The sequence below is a fragment of the Triticum dicoccoides genome, chromosome 2B (genome assembly GCF_002162155.2).
Source record: "Triticum dicoccoides isolate Atlit2015 ecotype Zavitan chromosome 2B, WEW_v2.0, whole genome shotgun sequence".
In the NCBI taxonomy this organism is placed as follows: domain Eukaryota; kingdom Viridiplantae; phylum Streptophyta; class Magnoliopsida; order Poales; family Poaceae; genus Triticum; species Triticum dicoccoides.
In genome coordinates this window covers 393,757,657-393,765,526 of record NC_041383.1, presented here as the reverse complement: position 1 = coordinate 393,765,526, position 7,870 = coordinate 393,757,657, and positions in this window count along the sequence as shown.

The following is a 7,870-nucleotide window of genomic DNA, read 5'->3' as shown; positions in this document are numbered from 1 at the left end:
CTTGGCAGGGTTATATTGCTCATATCATGCATATGGTGTCTAGCATTGCCATGCCATCTGCTTAGACTAGACATGCTTTGTGTGAATGCCTCCTGTTTGCTTTCTATATCAGATATGTGAATTATGCAATGCCATGTTTTTCAGTCAGTTATCATATATGTGAATTATGCACCGCCATGTAGCCAGTCATCATATATGTGAATTATCTCATGCCATCTTTTTTTCAATACGTATTCCATTTGTCGACAATCTGTGTATATTGAACTACTCTTCATGTGTATCATCCATTTGAGTCGGTTATGGAAACATCGGGAGTGAAAACAAGGTCTTCAGAGCAGGCAATGGTACCTGTTGAAGCATATATCACGATGGTTACAGGGAGCTCCTCAGAGGAGGATTCAGAGAAATATGACCAGTCCTATATCCCACCTGAGGTGTATGCTCTAAGTTGCAATGTTTATATTTCTCATATCATGCATATGGTGTCTTGCATTGCTTAGTTTAGACATCATATGCACAATATTGAATTCCATCTGCTTAGTTTAGAGATCAACATGTGAGTCCCAGCTGCTTAGTATATGAATCAATTATGTCAATTATATCATACCATCCTGTATACTTAGACAACATTTATGTGAATTATTTCATCCCAACCTATTTTAGAAAGATATCATATAGTTTCGTCATGTCATCCTGTTTAGAAACTCATCATATGTTGAATTATGCCATTATATCCTGTTAAGTTATCCATCATATATCTGAAACTGTGTCATGCTATTCTGTTTAGTTAGGCATCATATATGTGAAATTGTGTCATGCTGTCCTGTTTGTTTAGACAACATATATGTGAATTACCACATCTGTCTATCATACAATGTCTGTACATTCAATTTATTTTCTTTTTTATTATCCATTTGAATTGGAGGGGGTGATGGCAGTATCTAAGGGAGCAAAAACCCATTCTTCACAAAAGAAAGTGCTACCCATCGATGCAGATAAAACCATGGTTGTACTAGCCCACAAACTAGCCCCACCACACATAATCGAGACTCTTCCAGATTGCACACTTACACCGTTGGGCAGAGAACCAACTACAACCCATCTAACCGCAACCCCAGTAGATAGTAACCCACTTCTAGTTGACAAAGCACCATGTCCACCACAGAGTACCCCCACACGAGCAGTTTGTAAAGCAACTGCAGTGCCCAAAGCACGAAGACCACCACAACTAACCCAAACTCCACGTTTAAAGCAGAAGAGCAACTGTTCTCAAGTCAGATTCCGTAGCTATGGTCCATACTCCTTTGCGGTTGCATCACTGTATTTACTCATACCAACTACTTTCGAATTTGAAGGATCCAATTGAAACTCCAATGGCGCAACAGGTATGTTTTAGACCTATATATTTCTTTAACTAGATTGCGGTTCTAACTTCTTGCTCTATGTTGATTTCAGTTTAAGTTGTATAAACAGTTATGTTCTCATGTGATGGACATTACAAGTGTTGCCAATGTTGTGTAGTTTCTCACACTTATATTTTGTTTATGCTGTTGTGTCTTAAAAATATATGAGTTGAATTGTGTCTCTATCTTGACTAGGCAACATAAACTAGAATGATATGGATAATACAATGACTATAGTACATAGATATATGTTTGTTTCATGCTGTTATCTTGTCCACCTTACTACTGAGCCGGTTTACCAAAATGAGTTTCGTATACTACATGCTAAACTTGTGATGTGTGTGCTTGTTTCCCTTGTAGTATGCAAACAAAATATTGGAGAAGAGCACCCCACTATGCAATGATAGAGAGAGTAATGCAGATAAGGTTCAAGATAGTGAGACAACCCTGTTGGTCTCCAAGAAAGGTGATAAAAACGATCTTGTAGACAGTGAGAAAACCCCACAGTCCTGCGTTGATGTAGTGTTCGAGTTACTGGCTAGTACCGCTGGCACAAGCTCTTCGAACTCACCGCCTGAATCACTTCGGCTTCTTCAGTCTCAGCTACAAGCTGAAAGGCATCAGTCAGCTATGTTGCGGCAAGAAGCCGAAGGACTGAGGAAGTCCCTGGAGAATTCAGATGCGTACTTTCTTCTGCAACAACAAGCGCTAGAGGATTTAAGTGCCAAACAAGAGAAAGTTAATAAGCTTGCTAAGCATCTTGCCAGCATTATGGGTTCCCAGGATATTGTTTCTTGAGCTCTTCTGAAGTGGTTTCAGTTCTGGACTTGTTTTGCTGCGGCGTTTATATGCTGCTTTGTTCCCTACATTGCCCAGTGGATGTAATATGTGTAATAGCCGTGATAGCCTAGAGTAAGTTGCTTGCTTATTTATTTCCTTGTTGTCTTGTTTATTTGTTTGCTTGTAGTCAGTGCAATTCTTTTTCCGCGGTTTGCTAATGGCCGCAATAGCCTATTTTTTAAAACTAGGCCACAGTAACCATGGGCTACATATTTACTACAGCGACACTAGGCCTCCTACCGGTCGTAGAAGCAATGGGCCTTCTACGGGCCGTAGACACAATGGGCCTTCTACGGGCCATATCATCAATGGGACTTATATGGGCCGTATGATCGATTGGCCAAACATGGGCCAATAACGAACCACATTATGGCCGTAAACGGGCTAGAGTTGGAATCGTCCGTTCATGGGCCGACCATAACGGGCCGTCGTTAATAGGCCGTATTTGATGACGCTATGAAAACAACCCAACGTATTAACGGGCCACAAACGGGCTGACGGTAACAATGGGCTGAATTTGGCCCACAAGCAGAAAATGAAAGTAACGGGCCGTAAGTAACCGAATGCTGGAAATGAGCCCAAGAATAAATGGGCAACTGAGAAGGCCGAAAGATAACATGGGCTGGAAATGGCCCAATGTAATAATGGGCCGTTAATGGGTATAAAGTGATACACTGTTCATTACGGGCTAGTTTCACCACGGGCCATTAATGGGCCAAAAGTTACAAAGGGCCTCATATGGGCCGAAAGACTTCATGGCCATACATGGGCCGGAAGTTAAAACAGGCTAGAATCATATTGGACGGCCCAGATGACGCTACTGGGCCTAATTCGGATAGGCCGTAACGGGCCCTGTGTTAGTGGGCTGTAAATGGGCTATATGCAAATAGGCCATTAACAAGCTTTCCGTGGGCCAGCCCGCCACCTTTTGGCCAAGTCAAACGGGCGGCCTTTTCACAGGAATGGGCCTCTGTTGGGTCATGCCACGTGTCGACGTATCATAGGCGCCTTCGGTCCAATGAGTGGATGACATCTGTCCCAACGGTGAGCCGACACGTGTTTCCTCCAGCCAATGATGATTTTACACGTGGAAAATCCCCATTGGTCGGGGCTATTAACGGGTTATCGGATCCAAAACCAAACCCGATAGCTTAACGGCATTCCGTTACGGTGGACGCCATGTGCGATCACCCTTGACGAAAGCACTTATGTGACGCGCGATTTATTGTCATGGAAGTGGACACTTCCGTGATGATAATTTTGGTAATGTCATGGAACACTTCTACGACAGCACAAGTATGACTATCTTGATTCTGTCATAAAATCGTCATGGATGTACATGCATGACAGAAAACACAACCTACTGTGACAAACACGTATCATCACGGAAGTGTATTTTTTTGTAGTGTGACCTCTCCTACTTCCCTCGCATCCCTAATTCTTTCACAAGTACATGTCCGTGGGCAAGACACATGGTTCCATAGTCTGAATTCATTTGCAGTCTTCTTACAGCTTCACCTTGACTCTCCTGAAACCAGTTCCTGTTGTCAAGAAGAGCAAAGACAATCACTTCTCTAAAGCCAATGGTAGGTGGAAAATCCTCAAAAAAAGGGAGGAGACAGCGTCGTGAGAATACTGCACTAGATCTGCCTCCAGATCTATATGAAACGTACAAATCTGATCCAGGGGAGATGTATGGGGAGCATAAATCGTGCGTGCAATGGATTTGCAGGTACTAGGCTAAGAAATGGTTTCACTACAATTTTGTGACCCTAGAGTATGCTACCAAGAACATTGTAAGGTCACCGTGGGTTGACATTGTCTATAAGAAGCTTCACCCGAAGACCAAGGCTGAAGCCATTCAGCAAGGGTTCTATCCTTGCATGGTGAGGCGGCCCATGCCGGAAAATACGGATCCTTCAAGCATGTTATGGTGCCGTGATGATGATCTTTTTGAAGCCAACTACCAATTCGTCAGGGGCTCTGCTGCCCAGAACAAGAAGGACTATGGGATTGAATTCAATCCAGTTCCAGCTGAACCAAGACCTGATGGCACACGCCAGGCTAAAGCCAGTCTAGTTGGCCCATTCCATGGTATTGTTGCATATCTGGCGCACTGTGTTGAACAACGAGCAAGTGCTGGAGCTGCTCAAGATGGAGAGCATCAAAATGTTACTCCCGAGTCCCCGCAGCCTGTCAAGAAGTAAAAGGCTTCAAAAGCTACTTCTGCACAAAAAGCTTCAAGACTAAAGCCACTGAAAGTTGCACATCCTGAATCTAGTGTGCATTCAGAAGATTTGTCCCAGACCTCTCCAAAGACAAAGGACACAGTTGGTCGTGCCCCTCCTCCAACAAGAATTCTGCGAGATGATGGTGACATCATTGATCTGTCAAGCAATGAAGATCTCGATGATGATGCGTTGGAGCTGCTGATCAAGAACAAGCAGGAAGAGGCTGATATCTTCAAGAACATGCCACTGTTCGATGCTGACATTCTAAATAACTTCATTGATGAGTGGTTTGAAAATCTCTCTCTCTCTCTCTCACTCTCTCTTTCTCTCTCTCTCTCTCTCTCTCAGACTTGCAGCTGCCCATTGGCATCAGCATTACCTTTCAAGGTTATGTTAACAGAGAACTTGCTATTGCTCAGAAAGTGATTGAGAGGAAAAATAAGATTGATCATGAGAAGGCAATCTTCAAGAAACATGTGGCCAAGCTCAGCACCGCTGACATTGAGAAGTTCAAGCTGATGATGACTGATCTGAAAACTGAATTCCAGAAGCATCCTGATGAACCTAAAGGTTCCCGTGAGTGTCTGAAAAACTATGTTGAGAAGTGTGTTCAAGCTCACATTGGGGCTCTGAAGAGAAATGAAGTTGGCCACCCTGGCATTGACCCCAAGCTTGCATCACAGAAGAAGAAAAATGTAGTCGTACCCCAAGCTGAGGCTTCTCGGCAAGACGTACCTAAGATTATCTTCCCACCTAGCTTTGCTGCTTCGAAGCCATCCGCTCCATCTGTTTCTTCCGAAAGGAAGAAGACCAAGCAAGCTGGAACCAAAGTCAAGAATAGTAAACACCAAGAAGCTTTTGATACCCATTCTTCACAGAAGCGGCAAAACATGAATTCATCAAAGGCTTCACGTAGGGCACAAGCACCAACCTGTTCATCTGCTCCTCGGGGCCACTGCTTGTGAAGCCCATCTCCGTTTCTCTGCCTGCCTCTTCAAATCGAGAGAGAAGAATAGTCGTGCATGAACCTGCTCCCACAGAGGCTCATGTCACTGAAGATATTCCAGCCACCGACCCCACTCGTGGCTGAAGAAATTGTTCATGAAGACAATGTTGATAGAGATGATGATGAAGTCCTTCCTCATCTCACCTAGAAACCAATATCATCGCCTCTTCCATCGAACAGTGAAACTATCAGCATTGGTAGTCCCACGATGTCAATTGCCCAAGATGCATTCTCGGAAGAGTAACATCCCAACTCCCCCTTGCATGAAGTGATCCCGCGTACACCACCAACTCAAGTGACTACTCCAGTGCTTGAGACCCCCCAAGACACACTTGAAGTCATGGAGAAGACAACCCTGTCACCACAAGCCTCACCTGGGTTCCACATGCTTCACCGAGGCCCTCCTCCATGTTCAGTATCTCTGAAGAGGATGTGCAAACTACAAGCTCAGCAGTACATGAAGTGTTTCCTGATGCCACCACTTCAAATACTGCTCAATTGTCTGAAACCAAACTGGCTAAAGACATTCCGGCTGCATCAGCCGATGAAACGAAAGATGAAGTTGTTGTAATTCCTACCCTTGAAGTTGTTCCACCTGAAGGTGTTCCGACTATCACTGCCACTCCTGCTACTGCTGACAATGTTGCACCTGAAGTCAACGTTGCATCTGACCCGCCTACCACCGAAGCCACTGTTGTTGTTGCCACGGCTACCATTGCCACCGCGACTGAAGCCAGTGATGTCATCATGGCTGAAGCCAATCTGCAGATTGAAGCCAAGACCGCCACTGAAGCCAGTTAGCCATCCACCTCTGGTGTTGGTGCTGCTGCACCTATTCCGCATACTATGGCAAGGGCTTTCAATCATGAAGGAGAATTGGTCAGTGTTAGATGGCCCATTCTTACACCTCTAGAAGTGCATGGACCTTAGTACGAGTACCATGTCAAACATAGCCTCAAACTTAGAAGCCAATGCCTCGCATGCCAAGCCTCCCCAGTGCTGCTACAAGTGAGAGCTCCTTCAGTGTGGAAAACTTTAGATAGCACAATACCTTCTTTGACAAGGCCAAAAATCCTTACAAGAAGCCACTAATGTCTTCAGATAGATTCTGGAGTTATCTGCAACGCAACTATTACATGTGCATCCTATAAAATCAGGACATGATTTTTCCTCACAAGCGCCTCTGTTGTGATGCCATGGCTGGTCTACCTGCTTGGAAGAAGCTCTTGATTGCTTCAGAGGTGTTGGCTTGCTTCCATTTGTCATCGACAAGGAACACTGGAATGAGGAGCTTCTACTCCAAGTTTATGCCACATTACATATCTCAGGCTACAATAGGGATCCGAAGACTTGGGTCCTTGAGTGGATAACAGGCGATATCCATCATGAAGCCAAAGCTCAAGATATCCCTGAGTTCACATCCCTGCCCACTCCTGGTGATCTCTATGAACCAGATTGTCAAGCCTATCAGAAGGAGTTAGGACACATCTTTCAGAAGCCAGAGCCAAACATGAGCCAGATGCACTCCATGATGAAGCCATTGCCTACTAATCCTGATTACCCACTCATTTCTTTGTCAATGACCTTGAGTACTTGCCCCGCACCATCTATCATATTGTGAGGCATACTCTTTGGCCAATCAAAGGGCACTCATCTTCTGCAAAACTTGAAGGCGCCATGAAGACATTGGTCTTCTACATTCTCAATGGCATACGCTTGAACATGCATGATTTCTTCATCAGATAGCTGGCTGCTTCAAGCATTGATCTCTTTGGGCAGAAGTTTGATGCTCCATCGATAATGCGGCTGATTAAGCTTCACTCCACCATCAACTATCAAGCTTCAGCTTGCAATCATGTTGTCTTCTTGCCTGATGTTGATATGTCGCATGAAGCCATTTATCCTCAGCCAGCCAAAGAACCACTCTGTGAAGACAATGCTACTTATCAAAGCTTCTCCGCTCATCTTGAAGCCACTCATGTTCCAAATATTGTTGCTCCTGGTCCCCTTGTAGGTCAGCTCCGTCTACCTCATCGCGCAAACACTGATGCGACCACTAGCACAATACCGCTGAGGCCTCATAAACGTGCTCGTACATTGACTAATAGGGAACTCCTTGTTTCCCTTCATCAAAAGCATAATAAGCATCATGCTTGGATGAAACGTCAAATAAAAAGTCTTCTCATTAATGTCAATCGCATCCACAACCTCTCCACCAAGAATTCCTTTGTGGCTCATGAAGCCTGCCGGCGACCTTGGAAGAGCTTCACAATGCTTTGTTCTAAAGATGATCTCATTGTTGATGGCTTCACAGAGCGCTTCAAGTTTGACTCCAAGCCACCAGAATCAACTAAATGGCGTCCTACGCCGTTTATTAAAGATTTAGACTA